Consider the following 19,352-nt stretch of genomic DNA (forward strand, 5'->3'; position numbering starts at 1 on the left):
GGCTCAGTCCGGAAAGTCTTTCAACTTGTTTTACTCACTTTTGCTGTTATCGTGAGGTAACCCGGGCAATGCTGAGATAAACCAGGTGGAACCAGGAACTCCTTCAGGCCGATCTGAGGGTAACCATTAACTTGCCTTCCTAGCACTTCTTGTTTCGGATAACCCCTGATTTGAAGTACCGAGGGGTCTATCCAGGGTAGTCGCAACTGCCTTTTCTCCCCTTTTTGGCCCGTTTGCCGCTAGCGTGGACCAGGTGAGATGGCTTCTGGCTCTGTCTCCTTATGGGTCCCCATGTTGCTGCTGAGGCTCGGACTCTGTATGGTTGGTGAGGTACCTCTAGTTCCCTCACCGGCAGGTTTAGCAGATAAATAAATAGACGTCTATTTTAGGGACCTGTTCCCCATGCGTGCCTAGTCACCAGCAGTCCCCGTACTCGACTGCCTCTCTTCAGGTGTCTTTCTGACTGACTCTCTGGTAACCGTTCTCCCCCGCTAACGGTTACTCCACGTGCAGTGTCTGACTCGCATCTGCGTCTCCTAGCAACCGCGCTCACTGCTACCAGACTTGCTCACTCCACTCCTTTTCTGACAGCCTCTGCAGCTTAGCTCCCAGCCCCTCCACTACACCCTTGATAAGAATTGAAGGCCAGACCCCTCTAAGGACTGCCTAAAGCGGGCTTTACATGCTACAATATATCTTACGATGTGTCGGCGGGGTCACATCGTAAGTGACGCACATCCGGCATCGTAAGTTATATTGTAGCGTGTGACAGCTACATGCGATTGCGATTAAAAGTTAAAACGTTCATTGCATGCACATCGTTCAATTACTAAAAATTGAACGTGAGATTGTTCAATGTTCCCGAGGTAGCACACATGGCAGTGTGTGACACCCCGGGAATGATGAACAGATCTTACCTGCGTCCCGCGGCTCCCGCCGGCAATGCGGAAGGATGGAGGTGGGCGGGATGTTTACATCCCGCTCATCTCCGCCCCCCCGCTTCTATTGGCCGGCTGCCGCGTGACGTCGAACGTCCCTCTCACTCCAGGAAGTGGACGTTCGCCGCCAACATCGAGGTTGTATGGAAGGGTAAGTACGTGTGACAGCAAATAATCGTTTGTGCAACACGTTCAACAAATTGAACGTGCCGCACATACGATGGGGGCGGTTACGATCGCATACGATATCGTATGCTTAATCGTAACATGTAAAGCAGGCTTAAGGGTCCCATCTAATGGTGTGGGAGACCTGGTTGCTATGTGTCTGTGCGTACACACCTCATTCTGGCCTTTGGAATTACCTGGAAGCACTGTCCCAGCATGGGTGCAGTACTCAGTGGTGCCTGACCAGGTCAGGGGCACCACATTATCAATAGGCTATTTGTCTGGGACTTTGTTACACCCTTCTATTGTCTGATATTGCAATACAAGAATAGGTATCATACTGTCTTATACTCCGGTGGTGTTTTAGCGGAGGGGGGGCAGTGGTGGTGGATCAGGGTTACAGGAGGTAGGGTCAGTGCTGAAGTAGGGAGATGGTGCAGGTGCTGCACTGGGGGCTGTGCTTTCTGCAAGTGCCGTACTGGTTGTGTAGAGCAGGGTGGTTTGGCGGGTGTCACAGATGCTCTGTGGGTGGTGCGGGCTTTAAAGTAATGGCACCTGAAGTTGGCGCGTGCCCAGATTGTGCACTAGGCTCAATGACAAGCCAAGATCTTATCTGCGCACCATTTTCCTTAAGACCGCTGCTGGGAGATCAATGGGCCGGAAACAGCGCATGTGCAGATATGATCTTGAGCCGAGAGCTCCATCTTTGCATGTGCCGACTCCGTGCTTCATTATTTGAAGCCCGCACTGCCAACAGAGCATCTCACGGGCCGCACAGCTCTGCAGCACACAGCCCCCACCACAGCTAGCACAGCGCCCCACAGTCAGCACAGCACCCCACAGCCAGCGTAGCGCTCATTTTCCACCTCCTGGTAAGCTACATTCGCATTATAAAACATGTGTCTCAATTTTCCTCCAAAGTTTTTGTGAGGAAAAGTGCGCGTCTTATAATCCAAAAAATACAGTATAAAAAAATGACTCCTTCCTGCTGGAGCTACTTTTGGCTTTGGCTCAGAAGACAGTATTAAAAATTGCTGTTGAATTTTTCCCAAAAGTACTGAGTGAAGCCACAGTTAAATATTCCCAATGATGTTTCTTAAGGGTCAGTTTAGAAAGTAACCTTTGCCCATATAAAAAAAAATAAAATCTATTATATTGTATGTATGTAGAAGATAAGATTGTGAAACCCCTTAGAATGTATGAGGAGATATGTTGGAGTCCTCCACAATCCACTAATAAAATTCATACCTAAGTCTTCTATTTAGGTCCTCATTAACTGAATATATGTTAACAGGCAGCAGGGTTGTTGCAAGGAATGAGTTTCATTGGAACGTACTTAGTGTCACTTTATTCTACATGCTTGCTTATGACTCACTATGAATGTGGTGACCCTGATTTTGATTCTTCAGGCTTGAGGATGAGAGTCTAGCAATTCATTTGGCATACTTGTATACGCCTATGCTTTTAAGATATTTTAAGCTACTCAACATATATATTTGTAGGCACAAAGTACGTAGTTGCAAACATTTTCAGACAATTTCCAGAAATGATTATGCTTCCAATTAAGGTTATCGAGACAGTTGCTTTTGGAAAGACTTACTGTCTAAAAAAAAAGAATTTTTCTTGGATATAATGGAAAATTATTGGTATTTAACATTGCTTAAGCTAGAATAATAGATTTAGTGGTAGACCCTGTTCACATTTCATTTCACATGAATGTTGATCCCATACCTTGGAAAAGCACCTGGCAGACACACCAAATGTATCCATAATTACTAGTAATGAGCAAATAGTAACTATTTGTGTTCAGGTTATTAGCAATGAATCCCAAAGTACTATTCCGGTATTCATCATGACCTAGGAACCTAATGAAAGTCAATGAGGAAATGGAGCATTTTCCTTGTCATGATGAATACTGGAATAGTCCTGGTATTCGGTAAGAATAATCCGAACACCAATAGTTACTATTCACTCATCACTAATAATGATCAATTCTTCCATCATATGCCAAAAGACTATTTGTGGTATACACATTGGCCATTTTTCACAGTATAGCAAACCATGGTCTTCAGCACAATGTAAAATCCCTATCAGTATATCTTTGGAGTGTGGGAGGAAACCGGAGTACCCTAAGGAAACACTATAAAAGTGGATGTAGTGTTGCTAGAAATATTGACATTTCTAACTTTTTGTAAATCAATTTAAATTTATTATGGTACAAGACGTTTAGAGTGTTTTTCCTGTGGAGGCCCCTGGTATATACTTTACTACCTGGTATGTAATCCCAGTATTTCTTGTGATGACTTGACATACAGTACTTTTGCAAAATCCCTAATTATGTACTGTGAGACTGTGACCGGGGTTATCTATGACGGCCGGTATGTCTCGCCCCGGCTGTGCTCCCTCCATGATAGAAAGTAAATCCACTCCAGGGTTAATGCTGTTTCCCTACAGGCTGAAGGAAGGGTTAAATGGAAACAGGAACGAGGGCAGGTGTGCCGGGTGTGAGGGAGTGAACAGAACTTCCTGAGCTCTCTGCTGGAGAGGCACATGTATATTGTTGTGGACTTTTGTTTTGGATTAAACCGTGTGCTGTGAACCTTAATGCCTGGATCCCGTGTCTTCTGCTGCGCAGCCGACCGTGCTACCTCACATATGGTGGAGAATGCGGGCATGACAGCCGGTGAGGTGTAGCATCCATCCCTGGTGACCCAGCAGCACATGTCCTGGATTCGAGCGGCTATACTACAGCCCAAACCCGGCGACGCCATGGAGGACATACTAAGGCAGCAGCAACAGACTAATGCACAGCTGCAAGAGGCTAATGCACAGCAACAAGAGGCTAATGCACAGCAGCAACAGACCAATGCACACCTGCTCCGGGCGTTGGAACGTCAGCAGCAATCCTTACAAGCGCAGGAAAAAGGGCACCAAGAACAGATGGTTCTCCTGGCCAAGTCGATCCGTGCCGGACCGGCAGCAACAACCCCGGGACCGGGTGACGACGGCAGCGTCCGGAAAGCAGTGAGACAAGCGTTGCAAAAGATGACCCCGGGGGATGATGTGGAAGCGTTCCTGGCGGTGTTTGAGCGGGTGGCCGAGCGGGAAAAGCTGCCGACCCCCCAGTGGGCTGAGGTATTGTCGCCCTATCTGACGGGGGAACCCCAAAAAGCGTACCTGGACCTCGGTACCGAGGACGCCATTGACTATGTGACCCTGAAAGCCGAAATACTGGCTCGGTTGGGGGTGAATACCTATGTACGGGCTCAGCGGGTAAATCAGTGGTTCTATGAGGAAGCCAAACCCGTACGCTCCCAGGCCTATGACTTGTTGCATCTTGTAAAAAAGTGGTTGCAGCCTGACACTCTGAGCCCGGCGCAAATGGTGGAAAGGGTAGTAGTGGATCGTTTTGTGCGCACTTTACCCGTCACCGTTCAACGGTGGGTAGGACAGGGTGACCCGAGTACCCTGGACCAATTAGTGTCCCTGGTAGAGCGGCATGTGGCTACGCAGGACTTGATACGGGACACTGAGACTTTGCGTACCGCTCGTCGGTCCGGCCCCTCCAAGCCTAGGGCCAAGGACCCACCGCTGACAACGGTGCAGGAGTCCCCTACCGTCCCGTCTGAGGCCGCACCCACCATTCCTGAGGTCCGGAAGGTTCTGTACCCTAAACGACAACCCGTCAAAGGGGTTTCCGTCCCCATTAGATGTTGGTGGTGCCAGCGGGTGGGACATATGGAAGCCCAGTGTCCACTCACCACGGAGCCCATGGATTGTGGGGTTACCCGGCGGGGTTCAATGTATGCTCAGGTGGTGTGTACCGCTGACCTGGTCTCCCCAGATACTGAGCCCCACTTGTGCCAAATACAGGTGAATGGATGTCCGGTTACAGGATTGTTGGATTCCGGAAGCTTAGTGACCCTGGTGCGATCCACCTTGAGGGCTAAAGTAAAGGCCACAGGACGTACCGTGGGGGTGGTTTGCATACATGGGGACCGCCGAGACTATCCCACGGGGATTGTCACCATCACAGCACCTTGCGGTCAGGTGCAACATGAGGTGGGACTTCTTAACACTCTTCCCTATGACGTGATCCTAGGAAGGGATCTGCCCTATTTTTGGACTTTATGGAAGGGACCCCCTAAGTCTCCTCAGATATTGGTCAGTCCGGGACCTGAGCCCTACAATCCTGAATCCGGGACACCTGCCGTAGGGGTCCCCATTATAGGGACAGAATGTGAACCCGATAGGTCGCCCCTAGAGGTATTGGCAGGAGAGGCTGAGACGGTCGAACCCATCCCGGAGTTGGAGGCGTCCCCGGATACGTTTGGGACAGCCCAACTCCAGGACCCTACATTAATACATGCCCGGAGTCGGGTGACAGTAATTGACGGGGTGGCACAGCTGCCCGGTGCCCAGGTAAGGTACCCCCATTTCGCTCTTAAGCAGGATTTACTCTACCGGGTAGATGAAATACGGGGCGTGGGGGTAGAGCAGTTGGTGGTGCCCCAGCCGCATCGCCGGCGGGTCCTCGACTTGGCTCATAAACACCTGATGAGTGGCCACCTAGGGGTCAAGAAAACGCAGGAGCGAATATTGCAAAGGTTCTATTGGCCCGGGGTCTTTGGGGAGGTAAAACGGTTCTGCGAAACCTGCCCGGAGTGTCAGCTTACCGCACCCCTGACCCATTTTCGCAGTCCGTTGGTACCGTTACCCATTATAGAAGTCCCTTTTGAACGGATAGGGATGGATCTGGTGGGGCCCCTCGTAAAGTCCGCTCGAGGGCACCAACACATCCTAGTGATCGTTGACTATGCCACCCGGTACCCCGAGGCGATACCTCTCAGACATACTGCAGCAAAGCTTATAGCTCGGGAGTTGTTTGCTGTGTTCTGCCAGGTGGGGTTGCCCAAGGAGATCCTTACGGATCAGGGGACCCCATTCATGTCTAAAGTGACCAAAGAGCTATGCCGGCTACTCCAGATCAAGCAGTTGCGTACGTCTGTGTATCATCCTCAAACGGACGGTTTAGTCGAGCGTTTCAATAAAACCCTGAAAACCATGCTCAAAAGGGTGATTTCAAAAGACGGGAAAGACTGGGATATGATGCTTCCCTATTTGATGTTTGCCATCCGTGAGGTGTCACAGGCATCCACGGGGTTTTCGCCTTTTGAATTGTTATACGGGTGACATCCCCGGGGATTGTTGGACCTGGCAAAGGAAACATGGGAGCAAGAGCCCACCCCCCATAAAAGTGTGATTGAACACATTTTGGGTATGCAGAACCGCATAAGCGCGGTCATGCCAATTGTGAAGGAGCATTTACAGGAGGCTCAGGCCGCGCAAAGCGGCCGCTACAATAGACAAGCCACCGTGTGGACCTTTAAACCCGGGGATCGGGTGTTGGTATTAATCCCCACGGCGGAGAGTAAATTCCTGGCTCAGTGGCAAGGCCCCTACGAGATAAAGGAAAGAGTCGGGGTGGTTAACTATAAAGTATTGCAGCCCGGTAGGCAGAAACCTGAACAAATATACCATGTCAACCTATTAAAACCTTGGCAGGAACGGGAAAGCCTGATGGCTGTTTTTTCCCCATCTCCCTCCTCTTCGGGTCGTTCACCTCCGGCTCCAGCGACCTCCGGAGAGGATGAACCGGAAGTAAGGATTGGAGAAGCCCTCACTAAGACACAGAGGCGAGAGGCCAGACGGCTGGTTCAGCAGAACCCCGATGTCTTCTCCGAGCTGCCCGGTAGGACCAGTCTGATACGACATGATATTGTCACCGAGCCCCACCTGAAGGTACGCCTGAAGTCATACCGGGTACCGGAGGCTCGACGACAAGCCATATCGGAGGAAGTACAGACAATGTTACGCCTGGGGGTCATCGAAAAATCCCGGAGTGAATGGGCTAGTCCGATTGTCCTAATACCAAAACCCGATGGCTCCTTAAGGTTCTGCAATGACTTTAGGAGATTGAACGAAATATCCAAGTTCGATCTCTACCCCATGCCCCGGGTGGATGAGCTGATTGATAGGTTGGGACAGGCGCGATATTTTACCACGCTCGACCTGACCAAGGGGTACTGGCAGGTGCCACTGACGGAGTCCGCCAAGGAGAAAACCGCTTTTGTTACGCCGGAGGGTCTCTTCCACTATGTTGTCTTGCCTTTTGGGTTACATGGCGCTCCGGCCACGTTCCAGAGGTTGATGGACTTAGTGCTGGAACCCCACCAGGCGTATGCATCAGCGTATTTTGATGACATCATTATTTACAGCTCTGATTGGCAGACCCACTTGGGACAGGTACAAGCGGTGGTGGACGCGCTTCGAACAGCCGGATTGACAGCCAATCCCAAGAAATGTGCGTTGGGACTCACGGAAGCCCGCTACTTGGGCTACGTGATAGGCCAAGGAGTGATTAAGCCCCAAATTAACAAGGTTGAGGCGATCCAGAAGTGGCCTAGACCCCTGACCACGAAGCAGGTTAGGGCCTTCCTGGGTATCGTGGGGTACTACAGGAGGTTTGTAAAGGATTTTGCGGGACTATCAGCCCCCTTGACGGACCTTCTCAAAGGCAAGAAGTCCGTCATGGTGCGCTGGACTCCGCAGGCCGAGGACTCCTTCCGGGCCCTGAAGGGGGTCCTGTGCGAACAGCCCGTTCTTGTACACCCTGATTTCCGGAAGGAGTTCATAGTACAGACTGACGCCTCAGAGGTCGGCCTGGGGGCAGTGTTGTCTCAGGTGGTTCAGGGGGAGGAACACCCCATCATCTTTTTAAGTAGGAAGCTCACCCCTCCCGAGCGGAATTATAGCGTAGTGGAGAAGGAGTGCCTGGCGATCAAGTGGGCCTTGGAGTCCCTACGCTATTACCTGCTGGGACGGCAGTTTCGCTTGGTGACGGATCACTCTCCACTGGTCTGGATGAGGTCCGCCAAGGAACGGAATGCCCGGGTTACCCGGTGGTTCCTTTCTCTGCAGAACTTCCGGTTTACGGTTGAACACCAGGCCGGTAGGTTGCAGGGCAACGCCGATGCCTTGTCCCGCGGCCCGTGTTTGATGGCGAGAGTTCAACCCCGCACGATTGAACTGAGGGGGGGGTATGTGAGACTGTGACCGGGGTTATCTATGACGGCCGGTATGTCTCGCCCCGGCTGTGCTCCCTCCATGATAGAAAGTAAATCCACTCCAGGGTTAATGCTGTTTCCCTACAGGCTGAAGGAAGGGTTAAATGGAAACAGGAACGAGGGCAGGTGTGCCGGGTGTGAGGGAGTGAACAGAACTTCCTGAGCTCTCTGCTGGAGAGGCACATGTATATTGTTGTGGACTTTTGTTTTGGATTAAACCGTGTGCTGTGAACCTTAATGCCTGGATCCCGTGTCTTCTGCTGCGCAGCCGACCGTGCTACCTCACAGTACATATATCTTATTGCTACTTGTTTTGGGTCTAATATTATTATTGAATTGTGATTAGGATTCGATTGCTTTTATACGGGATTACTGATATATATAATGTTGGGTGTCTACAAGAGATTTCTACAAGATGGTTTCTACTCCGTTCTCTTTGGCTTTCATTATATGTGCTTCTATTATGCATATTTATTCTATGTAAAGCACTTTGCACCTTCTTTCTCTTTGTAATTGGTATATGAAATACTATAAATTTGAAAGCAATAACTCCTTGTCCTCCTGTTATTATATCAGCCAGGTATTATTGACTCTAAACGTTTGCGGCTTTTCAGAGAAAAACATACTTTAATAGCTGCTGGAGACCAAGCTATGTGGCAGATGGGGTGCTCATAAATTGGTTAGTTTGTACTCTAAGTACTTTTATTTTTTAACATATTTTGTGTATCAGTTATGTATTTCCAATTTCATATATTCAATGCTTACATATTATAGCATTTCAGAGTGTAGCTATATTTTATTGATTATACTGTAGACTAGTCAGACAGGCAGGTTCCCGGTGGCTTGAAGAAGCTGCAACGGACCCTTCTGTCTGACTAGTCTGCCGTACAGTTAAGTCCCCACCAGCTATTAAACTATGTTTTCTGCTGTTTCAAGCTGTAAGATTTAATAAGTAAGCTAAAAATATCTTTGAAAGGAATCTGACTTTAGAAAATCACCTATTAATCTGATCGCTTGCGCTTGAAGGCAATTACAATTACTTCATTTTGTGGTTTTGCCATAGCTATAAGTTAAGAAGTTGATTGAGTGTGAGTGAAACCATTACTTTGAGTCATCAGGGCAGTTGAACATCTTGGCCAAGTCATTAAGTCATTTTTGAAAAGACGCCCATTTCCTTTGATCACTTTCACCTGGTGATGTCAGTATAGATGTCTTTGAAATGCAGTTCATGGAGTTGTAGGGTACAGGCTCAGGACACCCCTATAATTCCAGTGAGCCAAGATATATACAGCTCAGTCTCATCAAACTCACTGTGTATGATGTGAAAAAAGCCTGCACTGACGTCAGCAGGCCAGAGCAATCAAAAAGAATGGGTGAGTTTTCAAAAGATTGATCAGTGGCTACATCAGGAAACCATAACTCCTTAATGATTCGAAATAGCAGTTTTACATTGAAAGAGCTAAGTTTTAAATGATACACTGACAAGTAAAAGGGAACAATGTTTTGAACTTTTGACTTTCGGGTTCCATATCTCATCATGTTTTATAACTTTGAACATGAGACTACTTGTTACGATCCGGCACCGCCGATGCCGGAAATGGTCTGCTGCGGTTTCTAATCTGCCTGGCTGCTTGCCTCAGATTCTGCCAGTGCCTCTGGTGGTTCAGCTGGCTGCTCTGGCTTCTGTGTCTAAGTGTGGCATTCCGGTTACTGAGCATGCATGGCCTGAATCTCCCTCGCCAGATTCTAAGATCCGAGAGTACCCCATGGCGCAGGTGCAGGCTGTATCACCATTGCTGGGTGCTAAGTCTCGAGATGCTTCTACGAAGCATGCTCAGGTTGTTTGTGACTATCCAGAGGCTAAAGGCTACTTTACACACTGCGATATCGGTCCCGATATCGCTAGTGTGGGTACCCGCCCCCATCTGTTGCGCGACACGGGCAAATCGCTGCCCGTGCCGCACAACATCGCCCAGACCCGTCACACATACTTACCTGCCCGGTGACGTTGCTGTGACCGGTGAACCACCTCCTTTCTAAGGGGGCAGTCCGTGCGGCGTCACAGCGACGTCACTGAGCGGCCGCCCAATAGAAGCGGAGGGGCGGAGCTGAGCGGGACGTAACATCCCGCCCACCTCCTTCCTTCCGCATAGCGGCTGGGAGGCAGATAAGGAGAGCTTCCTCGTTCCTGCGGCGTCACACATAGCGATGTGTGCTGCCGCAGGAGCGACGAACTACATCGTTACTGCTGCAGTAACGATAATCGAGAATGGACCCCCATGTCACCGATGAGCGATTTTGCACGTTTTTGCAACGATGCAAAATCGCTCATCGGTGTCACACGCAGCAACATCGCTAATGCGGCCGGATGTGCGTCACAAATTCCGTGACCCCAACGACTCTGCATTAGCGATGTCGCAGCGTGTAAAGCCCCCTTAAGTGTAGAAATATGCTCTCTGAGCATGTGCGGGCAGTTTCCACGCTCTCTGAGGCTAAGTCCAGAAAGGACTCTACTGAGCATGTCAATGATGTGGTAGGTCCTGATTGGCTCTTCTATGTCAGTTGCCCTGCTGACTTGTCAGTTGCTGATTTGCCGCTGGACGCTCACCTTCAGGACTATTGGACTTGGTCATCTGATGATGACTGACGCCCTAGTTTGGGATGGTGCTGTCATTGTTTGGGGCGGTGCTGAGATTATTTAAGTCTCCTGCCAGCGCACATCAGGCGCACTTATCAAATGTTGTTACCTCATGATTGTAGATATCTGGCTGGACACCATTGTTTTGACCTGAGTCTGTGAGAGGGCAACTCCACGCCGTAGACAGGTCACCTAGGCAGGTACTGCTCATGCGGTGGCCTTCTGCTGCAAGAGATTCTCCGCACCTTATGCGGGCCGCTTAGGCAGGTTAGCTTTAGACGCGGTCTGTTCTAAGCACAGTGTGTTCAAGGTTGTCTATGGACGTTCCCTTTGTGTGCATGCGTGTTAGACGTGTCACACTCCACTGCCACTTCAGAGTCACTGGTTAGGCATGTGTTCTGAGTGTTGATATGTGCATGGGGTTTTACTCTAAGTTGTTGAGTTGCGTGGCCTCTGTGAGTTTAACATTGGTTACGGCGACTATCTTTTATATCTTCTATCATTTAATTTTCATAACCTCTGTGACGTGAACACAGGTTATTACTACCCACTATATACTACTATGTGCCGTCAACACAGCCTAATGGGTTTACATTTATTTTTACCTCTAAGCTGTTGTGGCCGCCTTGCCCTCAGGGCTACTAGCAGCAGTATACCATCTCTGCATGGTGGACCACGGGTTGTGATTGAAGTCATGATATTTCCCTTCAATCCGCTAGCCCCCGTAGCACTACCATTTGATAGACAATAATCTTGGCTATTTCAAACATAAATTTGACAATTTGACTTTCAACTATTTATCATATAATTAGTTATGCAGATTCTTGTCATGTTACTGCATTGTTATTCTTTTGCTCCTAAAATCTAAATTTACATTTCTCTGCGCCTCATTGGGGGACTCAGGACCATGGGTGTTATGCTGCCTATCCATAGAAGGACACTAAGTAGATGCAAAAAGCATTAGCTCCTCCTCTGCAGTATACACCCCCTGGCCGGGCCAGGCAACCTCAGTTTTAGCTTAGTGTCTGTAGGAGGCACATCCTTTCAAGGTTTTGTTATTTTTTGAGGGCGACGGTTTCCCTTAGGGACCGATCTCCCAATACCACCAAAGGGCGGGAACGCGGAGTGTTGCCTCCACATACCCCCTCCTGCGACGCTGGATCCTGGGCTGCCTTTTACTGGACGACGGGTCCCACAGACACCGATTTTCCAGAGCCCAGGGCAGAGGCACAATTCCTCAGCCCCTCTTTGCAGGCTCTGAGTTGATACATTGCACCTGTGTGGCCGGGCACAGCAGGCTGACTCTGCTATTTCCACTGCCTTGACTGAGGCAGTGTTAAGGTGAGATCCCCCTGACTGGTTTCCCAGACAGAGGGAGAAAGACGGTGCAGGGAAGGCTCCCAGGACTGCTGATTTTACAGTCTTTATTCCCACCATAGCTGCGTGCTGGCTGGAGGAGGGGAAAGTCCCTTGCTGATTGCAGGGAATCCTGCAGAGATAATCTAATGGTGGCGGGGGAGGGCTCCCAGGGCTCATAAACTCAGTGTTTATTCCCTCTAGCTGCGTGCTGGCTGGAGGAGGGGGAGTCCCTTGCTGATTGCAGGGACTCCTACAGAGATAATCTACTGGTAGCTGTGTGCTGACTGGAGGGAGGGGGAGAAAAACTGTCACAGAAGCTCCCTTCCCGCCGTTTTTTACTGCCGACAGCAGGGGGGCACACTGACTTCTTCTTGGCGCTCTCTTAGCGCTAAGCCCCAACCCGCAGGCCGCGATAAGCCTCGCCTTCCCAGGAAAACGCGCGAAGATCTCCACAGAGACTCCTTCCTGAGGACGCAGGGCCATCGGCTGTTTCTCGTGAGGTACACCGAAGCAAATACAATCCTTGCTTCCCACTGCTTCACTTGTAGCTCTGCATATCATTGCTCCCCCTCCTGGCATACTCCTATTAGGAACATGCAGGACTCTAAGGGTACTAAGAGTGCTAAGGCTCACATAGTCTATTATTCAGCCTGCACTGCCTGCCACGCTGAGCTACCATGTAAACACACCTCTTCTCTCTGTGAGTCCTGTGCCCCTATAGCCCCCAAGACCCCCCCGCCACCACCGCCGCAACCATCAGCCCAGAGCCTAGGGCTCCCAGCCCACCGGAATGGGCACAGTTTCTGTCCCAATCCATGGAAAAACTGTCACAGAACCTGGTGCTGGCTATGAAATGTCGTCCGCCACACCCTTCTGGGCCCCTGGACGGAACGGAGCCTGAGATTACCCCTATGGAGGATTTTTCTGAGGTAATCCGGGCCCATGCTTCACCGGTTGTAGAGATCAGGAAAAGAGCACACGGCCGGGTGACTCCAGCACTCTCTCATGGCCCCCATGGCTCTCCCTCGGGAGCACACAGGGCAGACTCTCCCACACACTCCACGGCTTCTGAAGAGCTGGAGGAGGGAGAATGCTGTTTGTACCAGGATGATTCCTTGGTTTCACCCTCCCCAGATGATCAAACAATAGACTCCCTTATAGCAGCAATCAACCAAACTCTGCATGTGGAGGATCCCCCATCCACTACCACTGACCATGTGGTCTCCTTTAAGAGGGCAAGGAAACCCCAAAAGGTTTTTGCTGATCACCCAGAGTTTCAGGATATCCTGACAAAGCAAAGGGAGAAGCCTGACAAGTGCTTCGGTAACCGTAAACTCATGGAGTCCCGGTACCCTTTTGCCTCACCTGCCCCTAAGGGCTGGGCCGATTCGCCCTCGGTCGACCCCCCAGTCTCTCACCTTGCTACAAAAACACTCCTGTCTTTACCCGATGATTCCTCCATCAAGGACCCGACAGACAGACAGGTGGAGCACCTCGCCCGCTCTGCCTTTGAGGCTGCGGGTTGCTCCCTCTCGCCCTCCTTTGCCTCTGTGTGGGTCGCAAAGGCGATCTTGGTCTGGGCAGAATCCCTTAACACTTCGCTTGAGGAATCCCAGTTCCCTCATACCGTCACAGAGGTAACAGCTACAAATTGCCGCTGTGGCAGTGTCCCTCATGCAGGCCTCCATTGATGCTGCTACCTGCGCAGCTTTTGCCACCTCAAATGCCGTAGCCATCCGTAGAGCTCTCTGGCTCCGACAATGGCGAGCGGACTCTGCTTCCAAGACGTCTCTCACGAGCCTTCCCTTTTTTCCAGACCGATTGTTTGGCAAACGTCTGGACAAGCTCATTTCTGACGCCACTGGAGGAAAAAGTACCTCCCCAGCTGAAGTCCAGGACGACCTTAACCAGATGTCCACAGTCCTCGTTCCGCTCCTTTCGGAACTCATCTGGTTGGTCGACATCCCGCTCTGCCCGCCACTAGCCGCGCACTGCGCAGGGACCGACCTTCTCAGCTCTCCCCGAAACCCACTTCGTCATGGCAGCCTAGACCAAAACAGTCCAGGACTAGGGAGACTTGTCCACGACGTATCCCCCCTCATGACTCCTTTGGCGCCCCGGAAGACACACTCATTGTAGGAGGTCGACTGCGGGTTTTTCAACACATCTGGGCTGCCGGCTCAGACGAAAAATGGGTGCAAGACCTTGTGTACCTTGTGCAAGACCTTGTGCAAGACCGGTTATCACATAGAATTTCGGACCAGACCCCTGAGTCGGTTCCTTTTCTCAAACCCCCCAAAGACTCGAAAACGATGTGAGCCTTTTTTCTCAGCAATCCACTCGCTCCAAACAGCAGGAGTGATAATACCCGTCCCGGATGACGAGAAGTTCAGAGGTTTTTATTCCCACCTCTTTGTGGTCCCCAAAAAGGATGGGTCAGTTCGACCCATCCTGGACCTCAAACACCTGAACAAACATGTGCACGTACGGAGATTCAGAATGGAGTCCCTAAGGTCCATTATTGCATCCATGGTCGAAGGGGAATTCCTCGCCTCCATAGATATCAAGGACGCGTACCTGCACATACCCATCGTTCCAGATCACCAAACGTTCCTCCGCTTCACAGTTCAGGACTCCCATTTTCAATTCGTAGCCCTACCCTTCAGTCTTGCCACTGCACCAAGGGTCTTCACCAAAGTCATGGCGGCCGCCATGAGCGTCCTTCACGCCAGGGGAGTAGTCGTTCTCCCTTACTTGGACGACCTCCTCATCAAGGCCCCTCCTTCCGTGACTGCTCAACCAGCGTACAGATCACCATGGACACCCTATCCCGCTTAGGGTGGCTACTGAATCTAGACAAATCATCCCCGGTCCCAGCACGATCCATCACCTTTCTGGGCATGTCCCTGGACACCCGTCGGGGCTTGATCTATCTCCCTCAGGACAAGGCGATCACTCTTCGACAAGCTGTACACTGCCTTCTACGTCCTCCGTCTCGCTCCATTCAATTCAGGATGAAGGTGCTCGGCAGGATGGTGGCGGCTATGGAGGCAGTACCTTTTGCTCAACTGCACCTCCGCCCACTGCAGCTAGCCCTTCTAGCTGCCTGGGACAAGAGCCCCTTCTCCCTGGACAAACATCTTCACCTGACGCCTTCAGTCAGGTATGCACTCCGCTGGTGGCTTCGGTCCTCATCCCTATCGAAGGGGAGATCTTTTCTCCCAGTGAACTGGCTGGTCCTGACCACGGACGCCAGCCTTCTAGGCTGGGGAGGAGTGTACCGGTACCACACTGCTCAAGGACGTTTGACGCCCCAGGAGTCTTCCCTACCCATAAACATCCTGGAAATCCGCGCGATCTTCCTAGCGCTCAGGGCATTCTGCCCTCAGCTAGCGGGTCGTCAGATTTGAGTCCAATCGGACAATGCGACAGCTGTAGCCTATATCAATCGGCAGGGGGGCACCCGCAGCAAAGAGGCTTATCTCGAGGCCCACAAGATTCTCAGCTGGGCCGAATCGACGGGGTCAGTGATATCAGTGGCACACATACCGGGGGTAGAGAACTGGACAGCAGACTTTCTAAGTCGCCAAGGCCTAGCCGCTGGAGAATGGTCTCTCCACCCAGAAGTGTTTCTACACATCTGCACTCACTGGGGCACACCAGACGTGGATCTAATGGCCTCAAGGTTGAACGCAAAGGTACCCCCGTTCATAGCCAGGTCACGTAACCCGCAGTCCATCGGCACAGTTTCTCTAGCCTGCTCCTGGCACCACTTCCGCCTGCCTTACATATTTCCACCTCTACCCCTGCTGCCGCGGGTAATCAGGAAGATCAAGGCAGAGGGAGTCCCAGTGATACTGATAGCACCGGACTGGCCCAGGCGCGCCTGGTACGCCGAATTAATACAAATGCTCGCAGAGGTATCGTGGCGCCTTCCAGACATCCCAGACTTGCTGACCCAAGGGCCCATTTCCCATCAGAACTCCAGAGCCCTGAAGTTGACGGCATGGCCATTGAGACCTGGGTATTAACAAGAGCAGGATTCTCCCCCGCGGTTATCTCCACCATGATCAGTGCCCAAAAGCCTGCGTCATCCCGCATTTACCACCGTATGTGGAAAATCTTCTTTTCATGGTGCAGGGAAACTAACGTCCAGCCTATGCCTCTGGCCATCACCAAAATTCTCGGCTTTCTGCAGTCTGGCTTGCAAGCGGGGTTGGCTCTCAGTTCCCTTAAAGGGCAGGTCTCAGCGCTCTCAATCTTCTACTAATGCCGCCTGGCTCAAAAACCGCAAGTCAAGACCTTTCTCCAGGGCGTTTCCCATCTAGTTCCCCCGTATAAATGGCCGCTGGACCAATGAGACCTCAATCTCGTTCTGGACGGTCTCCAGAGGTCTCCCTTTGAACCTCTCAAGGAATCCTCCCTTGCTCTTCTGTCCTGGAAGGTAACATTCCTGGTGGCAATTACGTCCATCAGACGGGTTTCGGAGCTGGCAGCACTCTCTTGCCGCGAGCCTTTTCTGATCTTTCACCAGGACAAGGTGGTTCTGCGCCCCCTTCCGGTTTTTCTTCCAAAGGTTCCTACCCTGTTTCATTTGAATGAGGACATTGTTCTGCCTTCCTTTTGTCCACACCCAGTTCATAGGGTGGAAAGGTCTCTGCATTTGTTAGACCTCGTCAGAGCTCTCAGATATTACATATCCAGGACAGCCCCCTTTAGGAAGACGGACTCTTTGTTCGTCATTCCTGAGGGGCCTAAGAAGGGACAGGCAGCTTCAAAGGCAACTCTGGCTCGCTGGATTCACTCTGCGATCCAGGAAGTCTACCGCTTGCAACTCAAGCCCATTCCTAGTGGGCTGCGGGCTCATTCCACGCGAGCAGTTGGCACTTCGTGGGCCATTCTAGATCAGGCTTCAGTGGAACAGGTGTGTCAGGCTGCGACCTGGTCTAGCCTACATACTTTTTCAAAGCATTACAGAGTCCATACCCAGGTTTCAGCTGAGGCAAAGCTGGGTAGTAAAATTCTGCAAACGGCAGTAGAGCACCTCTCTCAGCAGGTGCTCCAGACTGTCTGGGACTGGTTCCTAGTCCTTGGGTTGTGTTGTCTTCGTTTATTTTTCCCACCCATGGACTGCTTTAGGATGTCCCATGGTCCTGTGTCCCCCAATGAGGCGTCCCCAATGAGGCATCAGAGAAAAACGGATTTTTGTGTACTCACCGTAAAATCGTTTTCTTTTAGCCATCATTGGGGAACACAGCACCCACCCTGTTGTCCTGTTGGGCCTTGGTTCTCTCAGTACCTTATTTGGTTATGACTCTTTTTTTCTCATGTTCCTCCATTGAGATAAGTTTTTACTATTTTTTTTCTCCTACTGCTTGTGTACTAAAACTGAGGTTGCCTGGCCCGGCCAGGGGGTGTATACTGCAGAGGAGGAGCTAATGCTTTTTGCATCTACTTAGTGTCCTCCTATGGATAGGCAGCATAACACCCATGGTCCTGTGTCCCCCAATGATGGCTAAGTGAAAACGATTTTACGGTGAGTACACAAAAATCCGTTTTTTTATTGGTTTGTTAGTATTTTTTAAATCCATCTTTGGCTTTCAACATTGCCTTAATCCTTACGGGCATTCCTCTAACAGATTCAAGCAAGTCTCTACCGAAATCTGATCCTAGATCTCTTTGACACATTCCCAATGTTCGTACATACTGGTCGACTCATTTGGGTATGTATATAGCTATTTCTTCAACTCTACACACAAGTGTTGAATTGGGTTGAGGTCTGGGGACTGTGGAGTCCAATCCAGCTACTCTACTTCATTGTCATTGAACCATTTCTTCGCCAATCTTGATGTATGCTTGGGGTGGTCACTGTACTGCTGGAACAATATGCTGTCCTTTTCATACCCATAGTACATGAGTGTACAAAGTAAATCATATTGTAGGATACTCACATATAGCTCAGCATTGAGACCACCCGATTCAGGTCAAGTATCCAACGCCTTTGGCTGTGGAACAACCCCAAATCATCAGGCTTCTTCCATCAAACTTGAACGTTTCTTCAATTTCTCGATGTTTTCTCCCTTGTTTCTTCCAGGCTCATTTGCATCCATCAGAGCCTAGTCTATTGACTTTTGTCTCATTGCTCCGAATAACCCATTTCCTATCTTCTACTTTCCACTTTTCATACTTTTTTTACAAAATCGAGCCGTCACTTATTATGATGATATTAAAGTCAAGAGTTCTTCACCTTTATTTGGACCACCATTCCAGACTTGTCTAACGTGTGTTGCATGGTGCTTGCATGGATGTCTGTTTTCTCACTATTACGAGGTCTTGTGAGGCACCTCCTCTCCCCTGTTTATTGCACCAGAACTGCTAGATCTTGTGATGAGCCGAGTTGTTGTCTCCAATATTTTGCATGGATGTCTACCTCTTGGCTTTTCAATGGATGGCTGGACTTCATTTTGTATTCTTCCAACTGTCATGGCACTCATATGATGCAGTTTGGCAATTTTCTTGGCCGAGAGACCGCTATCAATGTTCTGGATGATGCAGTTTTTCTTTTCTTGGGAAATCTTCTTAATGGCTGCTTATTCATTTGAACCAGTGATCTTTCGCTTGAGAATCAACCCAAGAACACACTGAGCTATTAGGGAATGTGAGAACAGGCTTTAGTTTGTAGTATAGAAGAAAAATATTTAGTTTTTTAATATTTTAGTTCATTTTAAAAGGGTTGTACAGATTTTGAAAAATATGTATCTATTATTGCTGGTCTACTTCCATGAAGTGAATAGGGGTCAATCTGTAATTCCACATACAATGTGTGGACATTTGTGACACTAAAGGCCCCGTCACACTAAGCAACATCGTTAGCAACATCGCTGCTAACGAACAACTTTTGTGACGTAGCAGCGATGTTGCTAGTGATGTCGCTGTGTGTGACATCCAGCAACAACCTGGCCCCTGCTGTGAGGTCGTTGGTTGTTGCTGAATGTCCTGGGCCATTTTTTAGTTGTTGCTGTCCCGCTGTGAAGCACAGATCGCTGTGTGTGACAGCGAGACAGCAACAACTAAATGTGCAGGCTGCAGGAGCCGGCGTCTGCGGAGACTGGTAACCACAGTAAA

General features: G+C 50.1%; 1 protein-coding gene across 1 annotated transcript in view; it reads left to right on the plus strand.

Moving 5' to 3' along the window:
- METTL15 (methyltransferase 15, mitochondrial 12S rRNA N4-cytidine) overlaps positions 1-19,352 on the plus strand; it is a 642,275-nt gene that overhangs the window by 480,595 nt on the left and 142,328 nt on the right. The gene's annotated exons all lie outside the window — the stretch shown is intronic.

The sequence above is a fragment of the Anomaloglossus baeobatrachus genome, chromosome 10 (genome assembly GCF_048569485.1).
Source record: "Anomaloglossus baeobatrachus isolate aAnoBae1 chromosome 10, aAnoBae1.hap1, whole genome shotgun sequence".
NCBI classification, from domain to species: Eukaryota; Metazoa; Chordata; class Amphibia; order Anura; family Aromobatidae; genus Anomaloglossus; species Anomaloglossus baeobatrachus.